The following is a 15,602-nucleotide window of genomic DNA, read 5'->3' on the forward strand; positions in this document are numbered from 1 at the left end:
ATTCGTTCCTATAGAATAATGCAAAATTAATTTCTGTTATTTCAGCTTTTTTATGGTTCACTTTATTTTTTCTGTGTTTAAATTTTGACTGTAAACTAATTATTATTTCAGGTCGCTCATAAATCTACTATGATATATTGTGCTCAAATTCGATAGCAAATACCAGTGTTACTAAAAGTTTTTTATTTGGAACATATATGAAATTGTCTACTGACTAGCTCTTGTTGCTATTTTCAGCTTTGCCATAAGAAGAGCCACAAAAGAAAGAGCTGCAATAATCCATTGAAAAAATATTGTGGATCATCACCAAATATATAAGAGGGTGGAGAAAATGTCATAAACGTAGTAAATTGAGTAATGAGACAAATTAGTTATATTTTTTAAAACTGAGTACAAAAAATACTAAACCCTTACTATCTTATTTGTACTTACTTAATTTCTTATTATAAGTGTATAGTATTAAGTAATTTTAAAAATTCTCTCACTAAGACACCACTTAACCATCACTTAACACTCTCACTCAATATATCATTTGTTTACAACTATTTGTCAATGATTTCCAAACATTTAATGTTACTGATATATATCATATTGCTCCTCTAAAGTTGAATTGTAACTGATTACTGCGATTTAAGAAAAAGTTCACCGAGTATCATCAGACAAAAAAAGCAGTAATCGATAATCATAAAAACGTAAAGTCATAAAAAACACATAATATGCTGATAATTTACTTCGGTCAGTAATGATAATTTGTTGAAAATGTCCGGCGACACTAAACCGTGCTAATAAAAAAAAACGGAACACTCGGAATGAGATTAAGACGAGAACTGAAATGTTGGCATCACATCAAGTACATTCAAGTAAACAAACGAATTAAATTTCAAAGCATATTTTTTGAAATTTATCGGTTATAAAATGAAAATAGAAATAACAATGGTGACTCCATTTCGGATACCTATCACCAGATCTTCATCGATGACAAAATAATGTATATGGGATGATAATACCAACGATTACTTTAATTGCCCATTGCAGTGTTGCCATAATACATTTCACGTTTTTTAAGCGGAATTTTATTAGTTGTTTTTTACAAAATAATGATTAAAATAAATTAATAATGATTACTGTCAGTATAAGAGGTTGGCATATCAATGCTTTGTAGATAAAATCGAGTCTGTGAAAATAAAAAATTACTGAAATATCAGTCCATGTGAGTGAAAAAATTGAACAACAAACATTTGAATTTGACTGGATTGAAAACTCCGAAATATGGGGAGATAGAAATGAATGAACGAGATTGTGGGTATCTATATTGATAAATTTGTACTATATCTATATTTCATTGTGATCCATCATGTAATTATAAGATTCTGACAAAGTGTGTCCACTTTAGTTTTAGCTTAAAATAATATATTAGGTTAATCCGTTAGCAAAAGAAAATATATATTCTATATGTATATATTTGAGATATACATACAATTTACACGAAATGACATTCGTTGATATTGATATTAACATATTATTGTCTTCATTATATATACTGCATTATATATCTATACACTGTAAATATTGGCGACAGAGCATGAAACAATATCTAGAAATTTGAAAAACTTACAGATACCGTCACAGAAAAAAACAACATGATTAAAAATTAGTTTTAAGGCATATTATATACTATATAAGTGAAAAAGTAAACTATGTTTCTTAAAATTATACATAGTTTTCTTCAGTTAATTATATTTGGAAATTATGTAAAATTAAGAATGAGTTTAGCAAAGACAAGTTCAACAAGAGTGTTCCAATGCGCAGAAATTGACCCTGAATTAAATTGTGATGTGCAAATTATGAACAGGCCTTCAAAATATACGAATATGAACACACCAAACCAATTAAAGGAAAAAAAACTATTATGAATGATTTTTATTGGTGTTAAAATTATTTCGTTTATCGATCTAATTCCAATCTATAATAAAATTATGTTGTAAATAATTATATGAATAATTGTTATGCAAGTTTTGAATTATTATAACTCTAATAATAATTAATATAAATATTGTAAACCATATAAATATATAGTAACAATTATATATAGTAAATTTTGTGCAATAGTCTCTGTTAAGAAACACCGCCCCAAGAGACATTTCAATAACAATTCAGTCGACTGCACATAGACATTTTCATATGACTAAAACATTAATTAATAAACAAACCATATTGGAATTAATTGAACATTGTTTAAAAGCTCATTGTTAAAAATTGTGAGGTCTCTCTAACATTTTACTTTTCTTTTTTTAATTTCTTTTTTTTTCCTTCAGCTAATTCTATTCGAAAAAGATACTAGGAATGAAAATAACAAAGAATCATGTATTTTGATAAGTCTTATACAGTATACCCTAAAAATGGGTCTTTTATTAAATTACAATTCAGTTGACATCAGTCACATCATCAAAATATTAATTAATGAACCATCCGTATTGAAATTAATGTAACACAGTTTAAAACTCGTCAAACATTCAGAGCTCTATCTGAGAATTCGACTGATATTCCTAGTTGTCTAGATATCTTTCTGTGTTATTTATTTGGTGATTCTTTTAACAAACAAACAGTCCAGTTTTAGAAATTCATCTTCTCTTACTTGTAAAAATCAATACTTTATATTTGTGATTAACAATAATATTTGGTATAATCTCTAAGTTGAATACATCTCAGTGATACGGTCAAAAGGGCCGTTGTCTGGAGCCTACATTAAACAATAGATCGAGTAGGAAAACCTGACTGAACAAACCTGAGTTAACTAACTGGCTTAGCACTGAATAAACACAATAGAAAATATAAAAACAAAAAAATCGCTAAAGGTATAAATAAAAAGAAACTTATAGCATTTTTTATTTAGAGATTATATATATAGACTACATGATCACAAATCTAATTATTTCCAATATTAAAGGAAAAAAAAAACAGAATGTGATGTAATAATATGAAATACATTATCAGATGTAAAAGTGTTTACTATAAATGGAAGTATAATGTTACGAATATTTACAATTTTGTTAATCTATACAAAATTTATGGTGCTAAAAGTTTAAGAAAAATTTGGACAATTTAAAATAGGTGTACCCTTGCGCAACTACAGAAGAAATTTAACTTTCTAGGTGTCCACTTTAAAAGCAGATAAAAAAACTAAAGTAGTTTCTAGCGAAACTAGATTTCGATGAATTCGAGAGTGTTCATTAAGTTTTTTCGGGATTTTAAGGATACGGCGGTATAGGCTCAATATATTTTCTTTTAATTTATTATTGGTTAATACACTTGATTGTATTGTAAATTAAACAAGATTTTTTTTAGAGGTTTAGCAGAAAGCTGTAAGCATTTCATTAGGCCTGGGGAACAGTACTTATAAGGTTGGAGGAGAAATAACTTCGGCTCTTCGGCAAATAACACATGATCTTCGATATATCGCTTGAATAAATTTCTAATATCTGCAAAACTATCTCAATAATTTAATTGTGGCTCCAAAAAACACCTGTGGAATCACTTGGTTGGTTAACAAACATAGAGAAATATCAACAGTTCTGCAGAAATTATGACATTACCAAAAAAGCGTCAAAATTTAATGGACTAAAGTATATATATATATATATATATATATATAAATTGGTTTTGAAACCTAACTTATTATCACAGAAATTCATGTTATATTTTGTCTTTGCTCATGTTCTTTTTTGCTTAATTTTACTATTTGTCATTAAACAACTATTCATCTTTTTTTTAAATAAAACATTTCAGTGTGTTACCTCAAAAATATATAGTGAAACTAAAGTAAGATAAAAGCAAAATTATAATTATATTGTGATTAATACAATGTAAGAGTGCCAATACAAAATTCTTTAGCATCAAATCAGTAGCCTAAAACTGAAATTCAAGTGAAATCATCGTATTCATAATTCAGTATAACACTATACTGAATAACTCATATTATAGAAATATATTTTTGGATTAGTCTCATAATATAATCATCCTGATTCTTTTGGCATATTATCATATTCATGTTTTTACATTTATGAGACAATATTATAAAAAAAATCCTGCAATAAAACAATTATACACATATCTAATCAAATATCTCAGTATATCTCCGAATTTTAAATTCGCTGGCAGATTTTTTGCTGATTTCTCTAAATTTACCAGAAGATGTTGAGTAACACAAGTAGCTGCAAACTGAATTAAATTTTAATCGGATTTTCAGAAATAGAAGTTTCGAGGGGTGCCGGATTAGGCAGATACAATAATAAAAAAATATACAAACTTAATACTGCGAAAATGTAGAAATTCTTTATAAAATCCGCTTTGGCATTTAACGTAGGGAGCTTCGTTCAGTTCAAACTTGATACACTTGAGACAATTTTGCATTAATCTTTTCTTTAGAATAATCTTATATTACGAGAATTTAAATTATCTTAAATGTTATTTTATTAACGAGGGTATAACTTTTCTGCCACCGATCCCATTGGAAATTCAAAGCTTTATTGTAGAAAAGCTTAATAAAAGTCCGAATAATTTAGCTTGAGCTCTTTTGCTCAATTATTAAACATTGATTTGCCTTGGTATCAAAGAGATTAATTCTCACTACTCTCTAATGTCAATTCTCAAGACAATTACTCTTTTTTAAGATAGGGCGTGTTGGTAATTCCTTGTCGGTTTAAATAGAACACGTTATTTATGAATTGATAGTTAATATTTGTTAATATGAAGTATTGGCTATGATTCTATACATATTGCTCATCTCTCGAACAATTTTTTAGACGTCATTCCAAAAGAACCATTTCCCATTTTTTAACTTCTTTGAAATTGCTACTCTGTAACCGCGTACCACATCGATACGACAATGTGGTAGTCAGATGAAGCCAGGTTATTTGACTAGCTGAAAATCATCTTATCAGGTTTTTGAGGTACTGTGGACGTTTTCGATCAATGTAATGTAGCGGTATTAACTATTTTTCAAGGTTTCAACAGTTCATAATATACGACAGCAACCTGGTCCTACCGGGGCATAGGGTTAAATGGTTTAACGACCATAGAGGTTGGGTTTTGCACTCGAATGGCCGGCTTAACCAGATGATAACCAAGATTTCTATTGCTTGAGTTATTCGAAATAAATCTATTTTTCATATCCCGTTATTATTTGATGCCGAAAAGATGCGGCACACATCTTTTCGTGTTTTGAATCCCCTCCGAAGCACGTAATTGTTCACAAATTTTAACTAGGCTCACATACAACTTATCAATCAGTTATTTTAGAGTTTGTGTTGGGTTTTATCCACTAACTCCTGCAGTTCCACATCTTCAAACGTCTTCGGCCTATTAGGAAGTTTTTTGATGCATTGCATATTGAAATCACCACGTTTCCCATGTTCTTATGATTGTAACACGCTCATAGGAAATATCTAAGATCAAAAGGTGCTAATCAGTGGTATTTTGTTTTGGTCAAACAAGATAAGTAATATAAATGTTCTAAGATACAAAACTGTTATTTTGATATTTAATTGTGCAGTTTTGAGCCTGATGCTAATAGAATAGAATGACATGTATCAAGTCAAAACACCAGGAACCATAGTTTCGAATTTTGTTTGAGCACTACCGGGTTCCAAAATCACTTATTCTCGAATTTTAGCATTAAAATCACCATTCTTTCCACCAACATCAAAATCCTTCACGCATTGTTATGAATACCAGAAAGTATTGGTTGTTTCTGGTTTCTCCATATTGAGACAGATAATCAATATCTCGAACATTTGGCGATAATTTGGCTTGTAAACTGACACTGACACACAACGAATACTAACATTATAATGCATATCGATTATGGTCTGGAATTATATTGTTAGGCTCCCAAATTTACGTAAAGTGTACAGCTTACTACTTACACTTAAATTTGTCTCTGATAAATCAGCGGAAACAAACTAGTACGCCTATTAACAAAAAAAAACTTCTCTCATTCATTAACATTACTGAACATGAAGTATATTTACATACTTGTTGCTAGTAATACTAATGTATATAATAAATTCTGAATGTTTATGTTCCAAATAGATACACAACTAACTATAAGCTACAACTAACTATATATAACAAATAACTATATATATATATCTTATTCAGAGCGAAAATATTTTCTAAACGATTCAGTCTGATAAACATATTAAAATATTGAATTTATAAAATAACAATTCGTTCCTAAGTATTTTTTTCGAAGAGTTGGAGGAACATGTTAACAGATCAATTTTAGGTAGGAAATATCTCGTATATTTTAACGTCAATACGGTAATATTAAAGAATGATTGGCCCACAACTTCATCCTCAAAGGATTTTTTATTACTCCCTCTTCTCTATTCACATTTCCAATAAGTCAATTTTAACTTTAGCGTCACTATTAACTATTTCTGTTTTGAAAAGTTGAATCATCTTTCGTTACAAACCTGCAGTAATCTGCTAATATTTTAGCATTCCATCTTCCTTGATAACCCTCTTATATCTGTTTTATATCCTGGTGAAAGGTTTGGGAGAGAAAAACCGCAATCCTAAAAATCTACGAATTTAAGTTTTTTTAGAGACAACCAAGACGCTAACTCAATTTTTTCAATTGTCGACCCAAAAAAGCCTCTTTTTAATTTAGCATCGCTTAATTTAGAGAAAACAATTTACAAATTCGAAAATCTCTTATTATTTTGATACATGACTTTGTCAAAACTTTTCCTTATACCAAGTTTTATATGTAAGGGTGGAATAATCACATTTGCTTGTGGAATAAGAGGTTCATATTTAACGTTTGATTTACAACAAACTAGGTAAGTTATATTTGACCAATCTTTAACTTCACAGTGGCTTTTGGTGTCCTTACTGTGCTACAAATAGAGAAAACAACAATATTTCGTGAAACTTCCCTGTAGTCCAAGCAATATAGGAACAACTTTCAATATATAAAGAAACAAGTCTAAAATTAATTTCATGTTTTATATGCATCTTTTAAAATCATTGAATATGCAGTGGGTATCGCTGCGCTTACAGAGTAATATAGCTTTTAAGTGTAAATAATAGTCACACTATTACTAAGAAACAGGACGTGTTAGATAAACACATCAATAAACAATGTTTTTATTAATGGAATAGATAATTTAAAACACGTAATCCTATCTATATTAAAAATTTTATCACACAGTGTTAATAATTTATTAACAAATACTAGTATGATATTTACGTAAATTTAAAACAATTCTAATAAACGAAGAAATAAATAACATGTAATAACTAAACTTAACTAATAAGGACATTCTTTATAATACGTCAAATATTGGATTATTTTGAAGTACATAGAATAGATTTGAAAAATTACTGCCTTTTGATATCGAAAATATATATAAAATTGTGTTTCCTGAAGTTTTATAAAACCGCCCTATAGCTATCACAACAAGAGCTTTAGAATTAGATGCTTTATAGTGTAACTTTTAGAAAGCCGATAGACAATAGCCCAAAGAATATTTAATAAATTTTAATATAATGAATAAAAAATTATATATATATAATATATTTATATTAACAACTCGATATATATAGTCTACTACAAATGCATATTATTAAAATAATAACTAATAAAATAATATAATAGTTACGTAAATCTGAAATCAAACCAAACGCGAATATATAAACAACAATTATATTAATATTAACTTTTTTTAATTCTATATAAGATGAGTTAACATATATATATAAGAAGAGTTAACATAGGGTTAAATGGTTATTATAATACCAACTTAAAAAAAAAATTCTATGGTTTTACTTACCCTTTTTTTGATAGCCACAACTCCACCCACAAAAATATGAAAAAAAAACAAACAATTTACAAACATCGAATTCCCAAGGCGCGGCAACCGAAAAAAAATTCTGACAAAATAAAATAGACAAAGAAGGGGAAGGGATAAAAATAAGTTGAACGATAAAAATAACTTTTCAAGCTTTGTCACATCGATAAATTTAACGTTTTTGCGAAAACAATTTAGTATATTTAGACACGCAAAGTTAAAAATTAAGCGTGGCACTTTCGTTGCCAAATTGATTTTTATTTCGGTAGTATAGTAAAGTTGGGTGGCGATATTAATGGAGAAAGTGGAGTTCGATTGTATCTGGCGGAATGAGATATGAATTGTCTGCTTGTTACCTACGGTTCAGGGAGTAAGGTTTCTCCGTAAGAGAAATATCAATTTTCTATATATGTAAAAATATAAATATTACTAATTGGCTTATAGTTTTATTTTATAAAATGTGAAGCATTTTAAAGAAATTAGATATTTTAATTTATATAAATATATTTTAATGTACGGAAAGTCGAGGCAAGTTATTGGACCAGAGAAAATTATATTAAAATTATTCTAGCTACTGATCGCAGCAGACATAGGATATGTTACTCCTCAGTCATCTTCGGATTTGGCCCATGCGCCTATTGAACTCCATTTAATGTCGAAAAAAAAAAATTTTTAGAAATAACACATTTTATTTAAAAAAGTATTGAATAAAAGGAAATAATTTAATTATAATTAATATGTCCAGCCACTCTATTTTTATAAAATCATACTACTCATCATTATTTTTTGTAAATAAATGTATACAAATTTGATAAATAATAGATTTAATGTTAAAACTATATATAAGGAGGGAAATAAACATTAAACATTTTTGAATAACAATGAATAAAATGAAATAATAAAAATAATTTCTATATGCTTTTCTATTTTTATAAAAACACCATATTTAAATTAATTTACATATTTGAACAATTAACAAGATCTCTAAGAAGTATATAAATAAACATTACCATAAAAAAACCAAAATCGTTTAGATCAAATTCAGCCAATATAGGTAAAACCTACTGAAAAAGCCATCACTACATATATAAAAGCAGTAAAATTTTCCTAAAAATCTCCAAATATTGTCGCTACTATTCTTGATCTACAAACCCCATTAATGAATTCACTACCTGGAGCATTAGATTAACATATTTTACATTTACTAGCCTAAAACGAATGAATGATCTTACTTCAAAACTAAAGGACATCTCAGTTAATACATCATTATATTTAGAAAACAATAATTTATTTACCCATACTCCTATATAATAATTCATTGTATTTCTTTGTCATTAGATCATTAGGGTGTCGTTGATAGTTCTTTATTTTGTTTATTTGATCCAGGTTTACTTTTGTTAGCAAATTAAATTATTTCATAGTATCACTGTACACTGTTCTTATATCTTAGCAAAATGCTGTGTAACTTCTTCTCTGATTCTCCGAATTTCACATTCTTCGACTTTTACTGTCAACAAATTCTAACTACATATTAGCTATAAAATAAAATTTAATAAATAAAAATAAATGCCTAATTATAAACAGTTACTACAGTTTTTTCTAATATTCTTGATGGACAAACCTCATTAATAACTCGAGTACTTCCAACACAACAAGAATCATTTTCTTCTCTGTTCTTGTTATCATTAAATTTTGGCATATGTTGATACCTATTCAATTTCATTGAAAATGATGTGTTATGAATTTGGCAGCTAACAGTCCCACTATAAATAAAATAGATGCTGTTGGGATTTCATAACTTTTAAAAATATAACCTTATATTTTGCACTTACCCACGTTCTTCCACATTTTAAACCAACGTATGTTAAGCCGCCAAGAATTGCCCAATAATTTAATTATTACTAGCGACCCGCCACGGCTTCGCATGGGTGCAATGCTGATACTAAATTAAATACACTACAGAAAAAATATGAACGTTGTATATAAAAACATAGCGGCCCGCTCCGACTTTGCACGGGCATAAAATATATATGCCTATGTCACTCAATGAAAACATGATTAAAATCGATCCAGTATTTTTGGTTCATTCATTACTGCCCTTGGCCTGTACGCATTAAATTTGGAGTAAAACAATTCCTCTTCCCCTATACTTACTATGAAGATTTCCTGCTATCTTTGGAATATCTAAATTCATACAATTTTTATTACATTACACATTTTTAAACGCAAATTTTAAATGTGTAATATCTCCGAAAATATTTGTTTAATTTACATGCTGTAAGGAACCATATTGATCTATATTAATTGCACACTGTATTTAAGGTACTTAATTCGATAAGGATTAATGCCGTATTGCTTAAAATAGCTTCGTAAATAAGCCATTTTCTCACGTAAAAAGTAAACAATAAAAATGGTTAATGTGGGTTATCCCTAAAAGATAAACATATACGATCGCGGACTTTTTTGTAGACCTTTTTATGGTGTACAATACTGTAGTACATTAATTTGATCTAACTCGTAGGGTTAGGCAACGTTTTTGCTAATTGTTAAATAAGCCTAAAAAATAGGTTAATTTACGACATCACGTTAGAAATCTCTAAAATTAGCAATGTTGCTTTAGTATATTATGCATGAATTATACATATAAACCTTCCTCTTGAATCACTCTATCTATTGAAAAAAACCGCATCAAAATCCGTTGCGTAGTTTTAAAGATTTAAGCGCACATAGGGATATAGGGACAGAAAAGGCGACTTTGTTTTATACTATGTAGTGACTACTATAGAATTACTAATGTAATACAAAATCTAAATATCCTAGAGTTTCTGTTGTTTTGACTTGATCGGTTGTACCGATCTACTCGAAGAGAAAGTACGGTTATTAGAAAAGGAATACTATATTTTTTATTATTTTCTATAGTTTATTCTATGTAGGATAGTGCGTAAACGCTGGAACCGGAGATGACTGTGGAGTAACTTATCCTTGCATTGCACATGCAGAAATATTTTCATTCTCTTGTCAGCATTTGGATGGTGGTGCCGGCGTGGTGGCCACGCGTCGTTGTTTACGAGTGTAGTCGTTAGGCGATGTGTTTTAGATTAATGATTTTTCAATTAGTTTATGCAATTACTTATTATTTAGTGAATAAAATTTAGCTGAAGACAATACAAAAAAATGTGTTTAAGGTATGAATTATTAGCAAAATAATTTAGTCATTCTAATTTTCTAGATTGCTACATAGCAAAGGAATATGTATCATGTGATATAATACTAAAATAAAACTAATTTAAACATTACAGTAAAGGTCGGAATGATAAATAGTCATTTTTGTATATGTTTACACTAACGAATGTATGATATTGCAAATATTTGAGTTCTTTAGTGACATGTTAATACTATTGCTAATAATATACTTAATAAAACTTAGTTTAAAATTCAAGAGGCTTACAAATAAAAAAACTCCATAATTGATATAATGAAACCAAAGAAACTGTATATAAAACCTGTTGATATTAACATCGCCAACATAAATTTTCATTCATTTTAATAACAATAAAACTGGAAATTTAATATTCTCCCACATTTAAATTTAAATTGAATGGAATAATTAAAATATTTTCGGTTTGAATGCTACATAGAAAAAAATTAAACATCCAGTGTTTAAATATTAATATCCTAACCTCGGGTAAATTGCGAAAATAACATTACAAGCCAGGCATTCCGGGTTGAGGTGAAGAAATACTTTTGCGAAGGCGTAATCGAAATAACTCAGACGGTTATTATCCGAAATAAAGGACCTCAAAAAACTCGCGAAATAAAATACCAATTAACGTTGAAAAAGATAAAAAAAATTTAGTATAGGTGTAGGTGTTTTGATACCAGTATCTTGATATTTTGAAAAAATTTTTGTTATAACTAGGGATTGAAATTCGGGCATTATGTATATTACCATTTTCAAAATTTGAATATCAAAATAAATTAAAATAAAACTTAATTGTTCTCAAAAACAATTCTGTTCAAAATGTTTTGTCCCCAAATAATTTTATACCCTTAAATTAAAATACACTAGTTAACATGAACCCCCGAAATAAATAGATCAAAACTCTAATCTATCTTCCCATCGGCAATACTTCTATTTTTGCCATCACATATCGAGGGGTCTGATTTTAAAGTTCGTTGATCTCTTGCCTTACCCTCCTTCACCTAAGCTCCTTGTTAAGTACCACATCTCACCAAAGTTATTCCACTCTTTGCTAGACACAGACAGAGAATAGGAAAATTCGATGAACGAACTAACCAAAGTTATCTAAATTGATATTAATCCAAAGAAATCAGCAGGATATGACTATGCTAACACGATTGGTGAGAAAAATACCAAGAAAGGGAATTGTAAAATTCAATCATGTACCAGACGTTAGCAAAATGGTTCAAATTATCATGCTCCTAAAACATAGAAACTTCAATGTAGATCGTAGAGAGAAAAAACTTAATACCTACACATTAGTTTGGGTTTGTTAACAAACTTTCACCAATTAGACAGGTGCACAGAGAAATAGATGTAATTCAAGAAGCCTTATTGAAAAGGAAAAAGGACGAACTGGACTTCAGATATAGGGAAATGTATTAGTTAGTTGGAGTTAGTTATCACAATTATCAGTACATAATAACTTGCTATTATACAAGCAAGTAGTGGAATTTATATGGCATACTAGCGACCCGCCCCGGCTTCGCACGGGTGCAATGCTGATACTAAATTAAACACACTACAGAAAAAATATGAACGTTGTATATAAAATCATAGCGGCCCGCTCCGACTTTGCACGGGCATAAAATATATATGCCTATGTCACTCAATGAAAACATGATTAAAATCGATCCAGTATTTTTGGTTCATTCATTACTGCCCTTGGCCTGCACGCATTAAATTTGGAGTAAAACAATTCCTCTTCCCCTATACTTACTATGAAGATTTCCTGCTATCTTTGGAATATCTAAATTCATACAATTTTTATTACATTACACATTTTTAAACGCAAATTTTAAATTTGTAATATCTCCGAAAATATTTGTTTAATTTACATGTTGTAAGGAACCATATTGATCTATATTAATTGCACACTGTATTTAAGGTACTTAATTCGATAAGGATTAATGCCGTATTGCTTAAAATAGCTTCGTAAATAAGCCATTTTCTCACGTAAAAAGTAAACAATAAAAATGGTTAATGTGGGTTATCCCTAAAAGATAAACATATGCCATCGCGGACTTTTTTGTAGACCTTTTTATGGTGTACAATACTGTAGTACATTAATTTGATCTAACTCGTAGGGTTAGGCAGCGTTTTTGCTAATTGCTAAATAGGCCTAAAAAAATAGGTTAATTTACGACATCACGTTAGAAACCTCTAAAATTAGCAATGTTGTCTTAGTATATTATGCATGTATTATAGATATAAACCTTCCTCTTGAATCACTCTATCTATTGAAAAAAACCGCATCAAAATCCGTTGCGTAGTTTTAAAGATTTAAGCGCACATAGCGATATAGGGACAGAAAAGGCGACTTTGTTTTATACTATGTAGTGATATGACATATAATTAATGAGGACATAATTATGTGGATGTTCCGCGAAAAGTAGTATGTTTACAGGTCTTCCTGAGCAAAGTCCTGAGAAGTATTTTATGTGAATTCAGATACTATAACACTGGTTGTTTATACCGAGATATATAGATAGCGACTTAGGAAATCAAAAAAATCGTAACGAGCCATGAGGAGAGACTCCATTTTCATGTCAATATCCAAATAATACAACTATTGGATGCCAGCAGAACAGATAACAGAGTAAAAAGAATTTAACCATTTGACTTTGTGTAGTGTAGTGATTTGTATTTAGTAGAATAACAGCAGTGTTAACCCATAAAATTTAGGGCCTAAGATAGGGCCGATCTGTTCTCCTAGATATACACTTGGATCTAAGTTATTGTAAAAAAAATTGTAGGTTAGTCGGCAACTACAAATACCAATGTCATAAATAAATTTAAAAAATCCCTTTTACCCAAGTATTACTTTCGCACCTCCTCCATCATATCGAACCTTCCCTCTATGATGTATTAGTCAGATCCCTATATATTTTTTTGTGAATTCGGGAATTGGTCTCTGTCTACGGCGATCGTAAGAACATCTAATGCTAATCACTACCATTCAAGTAAATATCTTTAAGATTCTTATCACTGATAAATGTGGGCACCATATTCAACCAAAATAATAAATGGTAGTGTAAAGTCAGGTTGAGTTTTAAACAGTATATTCATGAGTTATTATCAAAAGGTTTAAATCTTTTGGCGAGTTAACTTATCTAAAGATTAATAACGGACGATTCTAACCGGTAAACTGCATAATACAAATCCGAACTGCAAGACTTAAGGGTAAATATTGTAAAATTTGTGGCATTACAGCGGTCTACAGCATTTTTGCCGATGGGACATCTAAATAAGAATAAGAAAAAGAATTGCAGAACTAGCACTTAATGTTAGATTTGAAAAAATGTTTAAAATCAATCCAATAGAAATATCTAAATTTAGTACACAAAAATGATTTATTAAAATATAATGAGCCTGAATTTCAGATTTATTTGTCTAAAAATAGGGTACAAATATTTAAAAATAAACAGTTTTACATTTCCTGTCATGTTCAATAGAAGTTTCTCTTATCAACCCCTAAATATAATCCCCAATCATGCTTTCAGTATACTGGACATTCGAATATCAGAATCAAGTAAATTCTATTAGTTTAACCAATAAATCTGCTTCATTATTTTGAAGATTTAAGTCTCTTATTAAATCATTGGGGTCTTCAGAGTTGTATTGGATTTACAATGCAAAAATAACAAGCTGTGTGATGATCATTTGGATCACTCTAAATTATTAACACTGCAAACTTAATTACTGTTTTATCACCTCTGTACCAGCCTTCAATATCTAATGAATGTTTCCATAAAAAAAAAGAAAAGAAAATAAACTCACCCTCCAGAACATAACTGCAAGACTTGCATGGCAAACCTGGAGCCCATATCTTGTCTCGACTTTTTAACAGGTAGATTGAGGTTAGTTTGTAGGCTTGGCAAATCTTTATATTTATACTTAATCGTACTTCTTATCTCTTAATGTAATAAATTCGTAGCAAATAAAGCAAAAGCGTCTCGTTTAGAATCTCTCGAAGCTATTTTGAACTAGTAAAAAATATATAAAACAGTTGTAGCCTCTATAATACGCAAATTCACTACTAGAAACACTTTCCTTCGCCCTCTTACGTCTCTTTCGACAGAGATAGCACTCAAAGATCGACATTAATTCTGCGCGAAAATCCCTATAAACTTTTTGAATATTTTCGCTGTCCAATGGCACTATTCATATAATTTTGCTGATATATATATATATATATATATATATATATATATATATATATATATATATATATATTTATATATATTATATATATATATATATATTATATATGTATATATATATTATATATGTATATATACATTATATATGTATATATATATTATATATGTATGTATATATTATATATATATGTATATATATATATATATATATATATATATATATATATATATATATATATATATATATTATACGTCTCAGTGTAGTGTAGAATGTATTGAGTAAACCTCATGCCCAAGAAAATTTTATATTTTTCGAGACCGTGTTATCAATATTGTCTTGTG

At 29.0% G+C, this 15,602-nt stretch overlaps 1 protein-coding gene and 1 long non-coding RNA gene across 6 annotated transcripts in view; both read right to left on the minus strand.

Moving 5' to 3' along the window:
- Octbeta2R (Octopamine beta2 receptor) overlaps nt 1–15,602 on the minus strand; it is a 179,456-nt gene that overhangs the window by 57,847 nt on the left and 106,007 nt on the right. For 2 of the 5 annotated variants that reach the window (XR_013004236.1, XM_076394682.1), the window contains exon 1: nt 433–829. The exons of 1 other annotated variant lie outside the window; for it this stretch is intronic. The gene's annotated coding sequence lies outside the window, so the exon portion shown is untranslated. Of the gene's footprint in view, nt 1–432; nt 830–7,838; nt 7,916–15,602 lie in introns of those variants that run through there. 2 more of the 5 variants (XM_076394683.1, XM_076394681.1) reach the window with 2 other exon arrangements.
- On the minus strand, nt 8,821–9,834 carry LOC143191079 (uncharacterized). The gene is made up of 3 exons (XR_013004398.1): nt 9,689–9,834; nt 9,478–9,619; nt 8,821–9,391 (listed from the first exon to the last, which is right to left on the minus strand). It is a non-coding gene; the product is annotated as an uncharacterized LOC143191079 (long non-coding RNA).

The sequence above is a fragment of the Rhynchophorus ferrugineus genome, unplaced genomic scaffold (genome assembly GCF_030347505.1).
Source record: "Rhynchophorus ferrugineus isolate W39M unplaced genomic scaffold, kcgeb_rfMv2 rfM2, whole genome shotgun sequence".
Classification (NCBI taxonomy): domain Eukaryota; kingdom Metazoa; phylum Arthropoda; class Insecta; order Coleoptera; family Curculionidae; genus Rhynchophorus; species Rhynchophorus ferrugineus.